The 15,365-nt window shown below is 46.0% G+C and overlaps 1 protein-coding gene across 3 annotated transcripts in view; it reads right to left on the bottom strand.

Annotated features, from left to right (window-relative positions):
• STEAP1 (STEAP family member 1) overlaps positions 1 to 15,365 on the bottom strand; it is a 142,794-nt gene that overhangs the window by 107,004 nt on the left and 20,425 nt on the right. The gene's annotated exons all lie outside the window — the stretch shown is intronic.

Here is a 15,365-nt window from a genome sequence, read left to right as displayed (position 1 = left end):
GTGTAGAAGATTCAGTTAACCAGGTTTCAGTCAGAATGGTTAGGTCAAGGTCCAGTGTTTTGATGAGATCAGCGATGTCGGAGGAGTGTCTAGGGGCCGATCTGCAGTTGAGAAGTGTGCATTTGAGCTTCGGGGTGCAAAGGGTGGTAGAGGGTTCTAGAGTGAGGGGGACTTTTTTAAGGTTATTAGGGACGGAGCCTCTGCTGTTTTGTGTGGGGTGCCTAAGGGGGTTAGAGTGATTCGTGGGGATGGAAAGGTGTGTGGTGGCTAAGTGGTTTTGGGGAACTGGGTCATATGAGCGGAGGAGGGTGCGTATGTCGTGGTCCGAAAGTGGATTGATGGTGCGTCGGGAGCGGTTGGTGGGATTGCGAGCGGAGATTGAGGTCCAGTGTGGGGAGTTTTGTGTGAGAGGGTGAGTAGGATGGGTGGGGGATTTGTTAGGGTGGGAAGTGGTGGTGGGTAGGGGGTGTCTGGGGTGTGTGAAGAGTAACTCTTTGAGGGTGTGGAGATCTTCTTTGACTTGGAGGAGGGTGGACATAATCATGTCCAGCTTGGGATTGGGAAAGGAGTTGGGGATGGGCACTGAAGGTGAATAAGTGTCTAGGTTACTGGAGTGGGGGGGAGGGGTGTGGTGGTGTTAGTGCAGGGGTTGGTGGTATTAGTGAGTGGGTTGGTATTCGGAAGGGTAGGGAGGTTGGGGGGGAGGGGTGTGGTTGAATTAGGGAGGAGGTTAGTGGTATAGGTGAGGGTGTTGGTGGTAAGAGAAGTAGGAAACTTGGGGGGAGGGGTGTGAAAGGATTAGTAAGGGGGTTGGTGTTATTGGGCCGGGAGTAAGTGGTAGGAGGGGGAGGGAAGTTGAGGGATGAGTGTAGGCTGGGGGTGGCTGGGGTGCAGTTGAGGTAGTGGGGACTGAGAGTGGGGGGGAGAACTTGAGGGAAGAGTGAAGGCTATGGGTGGCGGGGGTGCAGGTGTGGTAGTGGGGACTGAGAATGGGGGGGAGAAGTTGAGGGATGGGTAAAGGCTAGGGGTGGCGGGGGTGCAGGTGAGGTAGTGGGGACAGAGAATGGGGGGGAGATGGGATGGGAGAAGGTCCTGTTGTGGGGAGGGGGAGTGCAGTTAAGGGAGGTGGGGTGTTCTGAGAGTCTAGTTGGAAGTGGGATTGGAGGGTTATGTTTGGGGGTAGAGGGGGTGGGGGTGGGGAGGATGTTAGAAGAGGAGAGATCTACGCCTGGGATTGAGGGGTGTGAAGTGACTGTAGCACGTGGGTGATAGAGTAGAGTACTGGGGGGAGGGAGGAGGTGTGTGTTTGTGGTAGGAGGCGCTGTGGAGTCAAGGTTGTTAGGATTGGAGGCCAGATGGGTTGGAGTCTGAGGGTTGGAGATATATTCTTTGATAGTGGGGAACAAGTTGTCGAATAGGTCAAGGTTCCTGTCTGTGGATTGAATTAAGATAATGCCGTTGTTGTAGATAGTGATGGTTGCTCTAGCTGGGAAGAGTTGGGGGATGGGTGAAGGCTAGGGGTGGTGAGCTGGTAGGAGACGACGTGGCTGGATGAGGGTAATGAATTCTTCAGTGAATTTTTTGCACATACTGAATAGGTCCGGAGAGGTGTTCTCAGGGGTGTTTTTCATTGTGGTGTGTTTTCATTCTGACAGTCCCAGAGTTAAGGTGTCCAACATTGGTGCAGTGACTAAGTGGTGAGCCCTGACGAACCTGCCAGAAGTTGTGAAGGCAGTGAAACATGTTGGCTGCAGGTATTGGTATGCAAAATTAAGCTACCAGCCTTTTTAGTTCATCAGAACACACCTATTTCAAGAATAAAAGTGTGCAACAGGTGTGTCTGTTGATTTTAATCACTTTGTGTGTCACATAAAGGAGTGAATGTGATTGCTCCTTGTCTGCACTTTATATTTTACACTCCTAGTTGGTTTGGTCTCGACACATTTTTCTTTCTCCTTTTGAATTTGAAGGACTACCAATGATGAGAAAGGGGGCATAATTTGGTAACATCTGCCATTTGCCCCGAGGGTGGTGCGCCTGTGAGGTGTCATTCTTCACAGATATTAAGTGTGGGTGGATGTACTTTCTCAGTGGAGCAGACATCGAATAGTACTCTGTGTGACTGTCGGTTTGAACTTCACCACGAAATTCCCTTATTTTTGCAAAGATTTGTTTTTGGACGATACACATATAGCACACCCAGCTACATATAGAGGGGGTGTGATACAGGATTTTGACAGTGGGCTTTTCCAGTGCATGATAAGAATAAGATTGACGTGAAGTAATAGAGTGTTATCCAACGTCCTGGGTACAGGGTTTTTTGTTATTGATGCAAAGAAAAAGAGAACAAACCAACAAGTTGTGGGATTTACCTCGAATTCAGAGGAACCTGTATAGTTTGTTAGTTAAATGATCCACGCCCCATAGGTCTCGGGAGGGGGGTGGAGGCCAAAAATGGCACACCGCCTGCAACGCCTAGCACCCGCTAGGTACCTAGGTTCAGCCTCTACCGGAGCTAGGTAAACAATATACATGATACCATACATAAAGTCCTTGGGGTCTCTCTTTCACTGGAGGCGAGGAGGTGCTTACTTAACCTCTTCTATGCTAATGACAAGGTCAGCTCGTCATGCAGTACCACTGGAGCTGTGCTTATGACGAGCTGACCTTGTCATGAACAATGGTAAATCTGGGAATGCAGCACAGGAGGAAAATCTCCTGTAGCATTGAAGGTGTTAATATCTGGGAGCCTACTGATTTGAATACCTCACAGACGCAATGGGCTACTTTGGGATTCATGATTGCCAAACGAAATATTGCCCAATTGTGGGGAGCTGGGCAACCTCTCACCCTGGAAGTGTGAGAAAAACAATTGGACTGGTGCATGCTTAGGGAGAAAACTGCATATCTTGTGAGGGGATGCCCTCAAAAGTGTTCATTGATTTGGGGGCCTTGGAATAGTTACAGAGGGGGAATTTGTACACCACCCCTGGCTGCCACTTTGTGAAGTTCCCATATAATTATGAATGTTGTTTAATCTGTTGCCCCCTGATTTATGCTCGGCTGCCTAGTTTGACCCTCTGTAATGTGATTTAACTGATGCTTTTTCAATAAAAAGAGTTATAAAAAAAAAAGAATATTCCATTAGGAGCAGTTCATTGCTATTAAGAACAGTGTAAATGGAAAGTAGTAATATGGGCATTTAATAATATACTTTTTTACATAAGTTCTCAAGTTTGTATGTATGTATATATGTGGTATTTCTATAGTGGAATCTCAGTCAAAAGGCAGTAGAGAGCTGCATATGGTCAAATACAGGCATAAAGTTAACGAGTAATAGGCGAGGAGGTATCAGGGACTGTCAGGGACTGTTCGGGACTGTCTGGACAGTCAGGGACTTGGGCAGAGACTGCTGACGGGGTAGAAAAGGAAGCAGTAAAATGAGTACAGCACTGCATAGGATCACAAAGGAAGTCAGAGGAAAAAAGGGATCCAAATGGAGCCTGCACGAAGGAACAAGATGGCTAAGACTCAGAAAGGACAGGCACTCATGAGGCGGTTCAGCATTCAGAATCACTACACCCAGGAGGGATGTGCAATACACTTATATATAAAACAACATTAACAATGAAGGGAATGTGGGGTAAAGCACTCTGGAGCTCCACACGGTAAGACTGAAGTTCAGTACGTTCTTCACCCACAATTGCTGTTACAGATACTGACTGCAAATACCCACATATAGGATATACATGCAAAGGCAGGGTCTGTGGAGCTGATACCAATGGTGATGTTATAAATGTAACTCAAAGAAAATACTCACAGTGAACAAGAAACACCACCTAGGTAGTCAGCTGTGCCCACGGATCCTGGCGATCAAACAGGAGCACGCAAGGCAGTAACAGCAAGGGGGTAGAACTAAACACACGCGCAATAGACAAGGGGCTAGCAAGGAGGAGTGCTTAACAGGAAAAGAAGGAATTCACAGGGCACACTTGGCAGAAAACAAGTAACAAACATACAAGGTAATAGAAGCAAGGCAGCAGGAATAGCAAGACAGTGAACTAGGAACTGGAACCAAGGAAACAGGAAAAAAAGCAGGGACTGGAAAAGGATATGCAGAAGGGGAGGCTACAAGGGTATACTAGAATAGTGTTGGATAAGGAGTCAAGAAAACAAAGTAGCACTTAAGACTGTGCTGGAGCAAGAACAAGAATTTAGCAAAAGTCCAGCTGTCAAGTTAGCACTGCAGGCAGTGCTCGTTCAAGGAAACAGGAAATAGCTACAGCTCAGGAAAAGGAGTCAAGAGAGCACTGCAAGCAGTGCAAATCAGGAACAAGAAATAGCTGGTGCTCAGGAACAGGAACAATGAATAACTATAGCTCAGGAACGCAGGGAACAAGGTAGCACTGCAGGCAGTGCTAATTGAGGCACAGGGAATATCTACAGCTCAGGAATTCTGGAAACAAGGATATCAAAATCTCAGGAAACACTGGAAACAAGGATATCAAAAGCTCAGGAAACACTGAAACAAGGATATCAAAAGCTCAGGGAACACTGGAAACAAGGATATCAAAAGCTCAGGAAATACTGGAAACAAAGGTCAGCCTCACTGGTACACAGCTACAATGACCAACCTTGACCTGAAGGGAGCTGGGGCTTCAAAGAGCTCACAGTAATCAAATACATCAGGTGTGAGCAGACTAGCAGCAACCAGCTACAGGTGAGCTGAATTCCTCCCCCCATCCTTGTCCTGCAGGGGTGGAGACAAAGCAGTGAGCATAGAATTCTGGATAACAGAGTGTCAAACATGAGCAGGCTGTCTTCAAGTATGAGCAGGCTGGCTTTCACAAAACCCAGCATGGATTAGGAATGGATGTCAATTCCCAAATAGTGTCCAAATGAGTGGGTCAGTATATGCATGAAGGGGAGGGTCCAGAATCCTATTATGACACCCGAGAGTCCCACAGTTCAACCGCCTAGTGGCGACACGAGAACGCAGGGAGCAAGTCGTAACAGGAAACTGGGCTGTAGACAGTTAACATACTTTGATGTAGTCACATTTCCTCTAACTAATTATTCCCTGGATCAGTAGATGGGCACTTCTTATATATTTGGGATAGTCTAGTTCATCTCCCCTGTCAGTATAGTATTATTTAAAGTGTAGAAGTAGTGGACCCATAAATCAATATAATGAATGTAAATATTCACTGGGGTTTTGCAAATGCCAGGTTTTGTCTGTTTCATGATGCAATTAATGGTGGCAAGGGTTTGGAGCCTGATGTAAAAAGCCCTTTTGCAATCACAAACCCCTATCAGCCACAAAATCATAGTATTTGTGACCACAAAAGGGCTTTTGTTTATGTCCCAAAAACTTTTTACGACTTGTAAAATGGTTTTTGCAATCTTTCTAAATTGCAAGTAGGAGGGGGTGTGAAAGGGGCATCCATTTATTACGGATTTAGGAAAGGAATGTATCATTGGTTTAGTTGTGATCATAAACTATTGATGAGTTACTGAACTTCGAGTTGAGGTGGTAAGAGATTCGCAAAGGGTAAGGAGTTCTCTTAGGATCCGTTCCCATTTGGTAATCAAGTCGGTAGCCACGGGCTAAGTAGCCAGTAGTTCAAAACCCCATTTCCTAAATGAATGAAGTTTTCTAATATCAAATTTATTTTTTAAAGGAAGCAACAGTTCCTTTGAGGAACATAAGCGGCTTAACAAAAAGCCATTTTGGAATACAAATCAGAGATGGTGGTTTACTGTCCCTTGCTGGCCACCATCCCTGTGTTTTTAGTCAATCACAGGGGTTCACAAACTGCAACTTACGGAATGAATATTAATTTGGTAGGTCATTCTGTGACCTCTTTTGATCCTATATTTTATGAACAGATGATACAGTTTGCAGAATCAGATTGTTTTTGCAAAAGTCTGTACACAATTTGCAACTATTTTTTTTTAAATGTAATCTTTTTTCATCAGGCCCTGTGTTCGGTATTGATTTCTCTGCAAGTCATAATTTAGCAATTTATAGCAACGTGTATAATTCAGTAGCCTTCCTTATTTTTTCACTTGTTCACTTGAGTAAGCATTGGCGGCCAGCACAGATAAGCGTGATGAGTCGTGGATGGGTTGGAAGGGGGGAAGTCTACAGACGACGGAATAGGTATAATTAAATAAATAAATAATACCTACTCCGTCGTCTGTTGACTCCCCCCCTGCCGCGCCGCGCCCCACCTCGCTTACCTATGTTGGCCGCCGCTGTGAGTAAGTCAAATAAACAAAAATTGTTCAAGTCAGAGAGGAAGCTGGAGTTGAGGGCTGTTCGTTCCTGAGCTAAAAGAAATCAGGGGCCCAAGGCCTATTGGTTTGTCACACACAGCACTTCCCTTTAACTCATTTATTCTTAATTGGACTTCGTCATGCAAGAGTCAAATTTGATTACCTAAACAAATAAAAAGTTTAGATCTTTAATTTTATAACATTTATATTGCTTTGAACACTTTGTCAAACAGAACTGATCGGTATAAAACAAGTCTAGAAATGACAGATACTGAAAGTGCTCAAACGGTGGGCAGTGACATTCAAACAATATGTTCTATTATTTCACTAAATGTTTGAAGTTAGCAACATCTGTTTGAAGTTGGGGGCAGAGGCCCAATTTGCACAACCCGGAAAAGCTGAGATGTTTTCTCTTCAGTAACTTTCACATTTTTGTTCACAATCAGGTTAATCATTCTTATGGGAATGTAGATATTCTGAAGAAAGGCAATGTCATGATTGCTCAATAGGTAAAAAGTTGGCTTCGAGATGCAGCTCTTGGTGAGTATACATGGCGGCCTTTAAGCCGACTGTAGCTACAATGGGCAGTCAATCAAAATGGAACTACTATGAGCTTTTTGGCATCCAAATTTAATAATTAGTTAAAAAAGGCGTTCTTTCCCCAATTTTCGCGAGGTGTTTATCAGAGAGTTGGGCCCCGGTTGTTTTGTCTCAAGTAGCTGCTCCCACCACAACAAGGCCAGGCAGTCTCTGAGCTCAGTGAGCTGAGAGCTTGGACTGGCTGCCTTGGACTTCAATAAGCACCCTGGCTTCAGATGCCCCTAGTGGGTACAAAGGACCTTAACATATCATCTGCATGCTAACATCTGACAAGTGGTTGACACTGGTGCTTTCATAATAAAAATGTCTGACCTCACATATTAAAGAGCCTGTTCAAAAGCTGGGGTAGAAGTTCTACTGAGCATTGCCAAGAAGCTTGTGTTCTCACATTATCAGGTCTTCTGGATATGGAATTGTCCATGAAGGTTTGAGGAAGGATAAGAGGAGTATTCAACATTATTTTTTAAAAGCTTCCTCTGACAGAGTTACCTTGGATGATATTTATGGGGAACAAAGTGACAGTTTGCTCATTAAATCAGCCTGGTGGGGAAGGGAACTCAAAAACAAATTGAGGAAAATCTCACCAAAAGTATAGAACTTTTCAGGCAAGCTAGTACAACAATTAAGGTTATTCTGAGGGAGTAAGGCTACAACAAAGTTTTTAGGCAGAGGCAGAGGTCCCACTGCACAATGAAAACATTTCCAGTGAAGTTCCAGCTTGATCATATACTAGGGGTGCATGAACTCAGTTCTCCTACAACTGTTAAGTTTCTAATTATAAGGAATGTTGGACCTGTGCCTGAAATACTGATGTGGGATTTATTGGAGTTGGATGTCTGGCTGTGCCTTCACTTGTCTGGTAACAAATATGAAGGAACCGGTGTGTTGAAATATAGGGTGTGTTGTTGGTGCAGGAGCAGATTCAAGTGGTGTGAAACAGAGGAGTTTGACACCAAAATTGGACTTTAGTTTGTTATGATGTATGTTACGCAAACTGGCCTTTTGCAAGACACTGCTAGAGGTAGCACCTATACTGGTGATAGGTGCAGATAGAAAACACTAAAAAGATATTTCCCCATATTATGTCCTTTTCATTTAGGTCATGGCCAAGTACAATCCTTAAAAAACATTAGGTAGTTATTAAATCCTATCAAATTCCTAGCTGGATCGCACAGTGTGTGGCCCCACAGACACTGCTCATCCACCCTCTAATGCCCCAGATGGATGATGTGTAGGCACTGGACTTGAACAAGCCCACCGGTCATTCCATGGTGCTCTCCTCAGGTTATATTCATGAGATATTTGTCTGCAGGAGAGCTTACTTAAATGGGAATGGCTGCAGCATACCCCTCTGGTTCCTGCAGTGATCATTATCACGTTATCACCCATTCGCCTCAACACAGATAGTTTGGTAGGCTTACCAATAACCTCTTAAATATTTGTTGAAACCATATTGGGGCAAGGTGATTTACCTTGTTATAACACCCTTCTGCATCCATCATTCTGAATACCACTCATGGGTCCTAAAAGGACAGGTTCAAGGCGATTGCCAAAGGGTTAATATACTGCAGGCACGGTTTGTGATATTTTTGAGTCTCAAACCACAGAATGGGCATGGGATACTTTGTTGTGCAACTAAATGAAAGGGTTGAGCCCTTAAAAAACTGCACAGATGTGACTGCCACTTTTGTTGCACCAGTCACCACTTTTGTGGAAGATTCAGGCCTCTCAACTCAGTGAAAATTGATTTAGAGTGCAAAGTAAATAAGGCTACTTTAGAGCAATGAGCCGGGCCCATATATTTGCCCACATGTCTGAGTGACATTCGATCATCACTACCAGCAATCTAGGAGAAGCTTCTAATCTGAGATTTTGTACTAGAAAACTGAATCTTCACAACTCTGTCACGCTTGTGCAGGGGTTTTTAAGTGGAGGTGGAACGTCTTAGGGGCAGGCACCCCTGGCGGATCCTAGGATGCCACATCATCTCTCCACCCCTGTCCCAACCCTTTTGTACAGCATTCTAGGACAATCCAAAAACTTGAAAGGCAAGCCTCACCTAAGTTATCTCCAGTGGTCTAGGCTTAATCCTTTGTTTCAGTGGAACTTGGCTGTACCAGCCCTGGTTCAGTGTGACAAAACTAATTATCAGGTGCACATTTCCTCCAAGACTCTTTCTTCTTCCAGGAATTGGGTCAATCACTGTTGTCTTCTCATTTGTTTGGGGAGGTATTTGATCCCTCTCCTAGGGAGAAGAGTAATTAACTTGGCCCAGTACTGGGGTCAAAGGCCTGGAATCTGATTATGAGCTGAGCCAGAAAATATGACAAATCCTGAAATACCATAAGATCTGGATATGGGTTAAGCGAGTTTACCAACGCCTACAGCCCTACAATTAAGACCCACCACAGGCCGACTCAGCAGCAATTTCAAAGGTGGGCACAATGGCCACCCACACCCAATGGTGCGGAAATAGAGGAGGGATTCCCGAAATGGATGTCACAAGTGTTCACCTCGGCCAATGGCTTCTGGGTGAGGGCGTGCCTGTTAGCAGAGAGAGGCGTGCGCATGGGTTCGTGCACACCGAAGGGACCCTCTAGTAGCATATCATGCAACAGGATGGAATGCGCCTGTGCCAAACAGTGCAAACCAACAAGAAGAGGGGACCCTCTGCTCGCACCCATTTTACTATAGACCTTCAGTGCACTGCTCTTAGGGGGTAAAGTGAGACTGTGCTGTCTGTTAGAGCATACAGCCGGCAGGCTGCTCTTCATCAGTGGGGGCAGGCACTGACCAGCGCTGCAGGGGTTAAAGGAGCCGGACAACACCGGTGAGTGCAGGGGGGGGGGGGCAGGAACTGCTTGCCGGAGAGCGGAGTTGGGGGAGGATTAGTTGTGCAGCCAGGTGGTGAAGCTGGAACTTGGTAGGCATTTAAGCAGAGCCAAGTGGCCAGGAGAAGAAGGCAAGCATACAGGAAGAGGCAGACGGAGCAGGCGAGACTAGTTTTAATGAATACAGGCTTTAATTAACTCTTAGCCTTTCTCTCAACACATTGGTCCTTTTTTGTTGATGTTATTTGAATATTTCCTTTTCTGTGACATTATCATCAATGGTTAAAACATAGATTGCTGTGCTGGGCATATTTTTTCAAAATTCTGATTTTGTATTGTGTGGTTTTTAGGTCTCGCCTAGACGAAAGCAAAAGCGAAGCTTTTGCTGTCTAGGGAGACAACTTATGTCGCCACTTTCCGGGCTTTCCGGGGAATGTAGACAGCAGACTGTGACGAGCTTGTCCTCCTGGAGATTGTAGCTCGTGAGCGCGCACGTCGCGTCGCCGTCCCTGCTATTCCCATGCACAGAAAGGCTCCCGCACGCATGCGCACATACACACACTGCATGCATACACACACACACACACACGCACCCCCCCTTTAACAGACACACGCGCAGACAGACACACGCACGCACAGACACACTACAACAGACACACGCGCACACCCCACCCCCACTCACCCCTCCTCCTCCGTAACACACTCACCTGTTCTGGCGGTGCTCGGCGTGCCTCTCGGGCGGCGGTTGCGCTTTGCGGGGCACTCTCACCACATGAGAGCCCCGCCTTCTTCATGCGCCCGGCCGCTCTTCACCCGGTCCCCCATCTCGGGACCGGGACTCGATCAGGAGCCCTCGGGGCTCCTCGGACAGTGGCTTCTCTCTCGCGCCGCGATGGGGGCGGGACTTCCGCTTGGGGCCGCGCTGCGATTGGCCGGCTGCCCAACCGCTTACGGGTCGTCGCAGGCAGCGCGGCGGCCCGGCGGGAAGCAGGAACTTGTTTAACTGTAGTTGAGAAATATTTTTTTTAACTTATTCTGTTCGTCATATAGAAGATGTACTTTAAGGTCACAGCGGAGTGGGGTAAGGTCGTTTTCTAAGTAACTGCTCTGTGAGGTCCCCGGCAATGCGCTGTGCACTGTGGAGTTCGAGGCACAATGTTAGACAGTGACATCACAAATTATTGTGTATTTGTTAGTTTGACGTCACATTAATGTTGGCATATTAATATCCAGGTTTGCCTTTGGTTGTATGGTGGATGTGTGTGATCAGCACATTTTGTGAGGGGGCGGTTAGTGCAGGAAACTGTCTGGGTACTGTGCAGTATGATGTTACAGGCTTTGTGTAGTGATGTGCCTTGCACAAGTGTCCCTGGTGCAGTATGATGTTACAGGCTTTGTGTAGTGATGTGCCTTGCACAAGTGTCCCTGGTGCAGTATGATGTTACAGGCTTTGTGTAGTGATGTGCCTAGCACAAGTGTCCCAGGTGCAGTATGTTGTTACAGGTTTTGGGTAGTGATGTGCCTTCCACAGTGTCCCAGGTGCAGTATGATGTATGTTATAGGCTTTGTGTACCTTGTGTTTAATGGGCGTCGCCTGTGAGTTTTAAATACGCCCCCCCACCCCAGCTCCCCCTGTACGGACGCTGCACAAGCGGGCGCTGTGTTAATTTGAGAAATCTGTGGATGCTTCCTCCATTGTTTTTTTTTTACTTATTTGTGCTCGAAGCATGACTTTGTTTTTTTCTTCAATTTGTTTCTTTCTTTTTGAGCAGTAACAATGGTAGCTGCGTGGGTATGCGCAGCTTGCCAAAACTGTTTTTATAGTAACTCAGCAAAGCGCCTATTTTAAATATGTTCCATTCCTTGCACCCTCACCCCACTGCACAGACCTGCGCTTCACGGTTTGGGACGCGGGCGCTGCTCACTAAAGACTCCGTGGAGGCTTCCTCCATGATGCATTGTTCCCGCCCCCATCCATGCACTTCAAGTATCTTGATATCTTTTTTTTTTACCAAACGCAGTGTCCACTCCATAGTGTCTGCCCTTTTTTATATCGGGGCAACCTTTGTTAAACTGTCCCCCTGATCCGCACACACTGCGCTACTTCTCCTCAAGTTGCAATCCATGCTCCTGCAGCGGCCCAAGACCCATCTTAGCCACTTTCAGGATTCAGCCCGGTTAGGTACAAGGGGGGAGGAGGATGAGCAAGCATCCGCGAGCCTCCCCGGGGCACCGGCCAGAACATGGTTAAACTATATACAGACGTGGAAGATTTGTGTAGACATATAAGGTATTTTTTATTAGCTTTAATGATTATTTTTGCTCAAAAATGCCTGGTGATATTGAGCTCATTATTAGTGTGGGGTCCACCACCCTCTCTTATTTTTTCGAATTTGTGGTTCGCGGCACAACTTCATTTCTTACGGCGTGCAGCTTGGAACTTATTTTTGTTCATCATGCAGTTCCTCCGTGATACCCTTGTTAGACTATGACTGCGTATTTGTATGACTCATCCTAATTACTAACACGCATTTGCAATGAAAGGTCTCACATTTACGCAGTTTGAACTATTGGCATTGTAAATAACAGTGCCTTTTATTTATGTGTTGGTTTTTAAAATATAAATAAAAGGCATAGTCATTTACAATGCCAATAGCTTAAACTCTCCCAAATGCGAGACCTATTGCATTGCAAATGCTTGTTCCCATTTCCTTTTGTCATAATCAAGGTGGTAGCCTGGACCCTTTTTCCTGTCAATTTATTCTTTGCCGTGTCTGTACCCTATAATTGTGTATATATCTACGTGAGCATGGACCTTACTTTGTAGGTTAGATTAGACTGTGTATTTGGTGTCCAATGCATTAACTACTTTAGTGTCCTTTTTCAAGCGCATTCCCTTCGAGAGGGTGACACATTAAGTGTGTGCCCTGGAGCATTGCTGAAGTTGTTTTTCTATGCCTGATGTATTTGTGTCCCTTAACTGCTCCTAAATCTGGTTGGGTACAGAGGCTACCAAGGGGCAACCTATGAGGCACCCACAGGAAGACTTGTGTCTTTGCAATTCACACCTTCTGTGTCATGCCTCAATTTGATGTAATCCCCCTGACGTATGGAAATAGTAAACAGACTTGTCTGTGCTCATGGCTGCTGGGTCTGTGCATAGAGCAACTCCACCTGTGAGCAGAACTCCGTGAAGTAGAGTGAAGTTCCGCTCACAGGCTGTGAATAGGTCTCAGGTGACTACCTGTGGAGAGGTGTGGCGCCGCGGCCAGGGCGACTGACGCTGGAATCTGGGGATCAGGGTTCGATCCCCAGCTCCGGCGGCAGGTTAGCCCAGCACCATGCGACTCTGGGCAATAGCTTGCTTAATCTTCCAGACGGCCCCCCAGCGCCTAGAGACCCTAACGGGTGATTGTGCGCTATACAAATGTGGATTATCACAGTAAAGGACCAAACAAAACAGGTACTCAAAAGCGATAAATCCTGGTTGACTAAATGAGCAGAACTCTTTTGCTAAAAGACATTATTTGGCTTGTCCAAACAATGTCTCTCGATGAAATAGAACAAACAAGGGTCCACTATCACATGCTCAGCTACAGAATATTATCAGTCTGGCATTTGTGACCCAAAGCATTAGAAGTATTTGAAGATGTAATTGAAACTTCAACAGAGGCAGAAGAGAAATTCAAACAACGATTGTTCCTATATTATTTGTATTGAATATAGGTCCATCTCTCATACCATTCAGAACAGACTGTCTATATAAATTATTGTCAAATATATATATTATTTATTATCAAATGTACTAAGACATTACATAATAGAAATGACATTTGAGCAGTCACAGAAGTGCATGTATGTTATTGAACGAATGGGTAAATGCACATGCATAAATATCTAATATCCTCTGAAACTGCGAGTGGGTCATCTCATGTAACCATGACAATGAACATGTAGCTGGTTTATCATATGGGGGAGAAAAGAAATGATCTCTGTGGGAGGCTGGCTCAGTATATGATGTACACTTATGTAAGTGGACACCTTGCACTGATCCAGACAACCCTTATGTGGAATTTAGTGGTCTTAGACAACCTTAGAAAGCTCTCTAAGTGGTAGCTGTGGAGAGCAGCCTTCAGGCTTAGTCCAGAAGGAGTGTAAAGCAGCTTGTTGTACCAGCACATAATCTTATTGGTATGGATTAAGAGAAAAAGAATCACACAGTGTATTTATAAACATATATATTTATTATAAGACACTCACTAACAGATACAGATATCTCCTAGCTGGAGATATACACAATACACACAATGCTTTTCAATGGAAACAGGTAAGTAGCACAGAATACACAGTGGTTCCCAGGGGGAGACCAAACCATATACTAAAATAGTGGAACGTGAACCACGACTCGAGTCAGGACTACACCCAGAGGACGTAGAAGTGTCGGGGACCCGAGGAACCACCCAAAGTGAGTATCTAGGAGCCCTACGGAGGTTGTAGGCAGTGTGGGATCACAACTGCGTTCTCTGTAGAAATCAACGTGTAAATAGCGGTTGCAATTTTAAAGAGACACGACCCTTCCCAGTGGAGCCTGAAGAAAGCCTGTGAAAGACAAGAGGTTGGAGAGCCACCCCAACCATTGATACCCTTGGAACCAGTTTACCTGCACCAGGGACGCCAGGTGCATAGGTGTGAAGTGGCGTCGGAAACCGTTGTCAAACTCAATTGGAGACTTCAGGAAGTTGCAGCTGCTGGGGAAGGGGAAAGTGTCCGGTGGAACCCAAAGATGGGTTCAGGGTGAAAGGTATCGGTAAACAGAGGGGACAGTGTCTAGATCACTCAGGAGTGACCAGGGGTCACAGAAGATGAGTGCCCACCAATGTCGGGTGTTGCAGGAAAGGTGATGTCACCTTGGAAATGCAGCTGTGAGGACCAGGAGATGCTGTGGAAGACCAGGAGCCATTCACGAGCTGTCCTATGTCAGATGTCGAGAGTTGAAGGGTCGGTGTCCGTAAGGAGCACCAACAAGCCTTGGCAACTGCAAACAATGTAGAAAGCGAAGAAGGTGCAGTGTGGGGACCAGCAAGGTCCAGGGGACTCACCACAAGTAGGGGAGTCAGGTCAGGCCCGAGCAATCAGAGGAGCCCAAAGAATTTAAAGGTAACACTTAACAGGACCCACAGGACGGAGGTACTGGAGTCGCAAGAAGACCTTGAGCAGCTCACCAAAGAAGTACTCTCACGGTGCAAGTGATTTGTTGGGGATGAAGATCTTGGTCACAGTAGATGCTTGAGGTTGGGGCTACTGAGCCTGCAGATCTTGAAGGAAGGAAGCCAACATGCCTTTGCAACAGCAAGTCGATGCTGTACACAGGGGTTCAGTTCCTGCGTCTCCAATGAGGGATACTCGCCTCAAACTTGATTAGAGGACAGGGCGGGCATCAAGGGAGGTGAAAAACCACCATCTGTGTTGCTGAGCCTTTCAGAGTCCGTGGGAGCCCCGGATCAGCACACCAGTCCGCTTATTTGCGTTGTCTGCAGATGCAGGGAAGTGACTCCTTCACTTCAAGGGAGATTCCTTCAGGTGTCTTGGATGCCCACAGGCCTTGGAAGGTTTCTTGTTTGGAGCACAGGCACAGACTTTGCAGTTGATGAGCAG

Source organism: Lissotriton helveticus, chromosome 10, assembly GCF_964261635.1.
Source record: "Lissotriton helveticus chromosome 10, aLisHel1.1, whole genome shotgun sequence".
NCBI lineage: Eukaryota > Metazoa > Chordata > Amphibia > Caudata > Salamandridae > Lissotriton > Lissotriton helveticus.
This window is presented reverse-complemented; position numbering and strand designations above follow the sequence as displayed.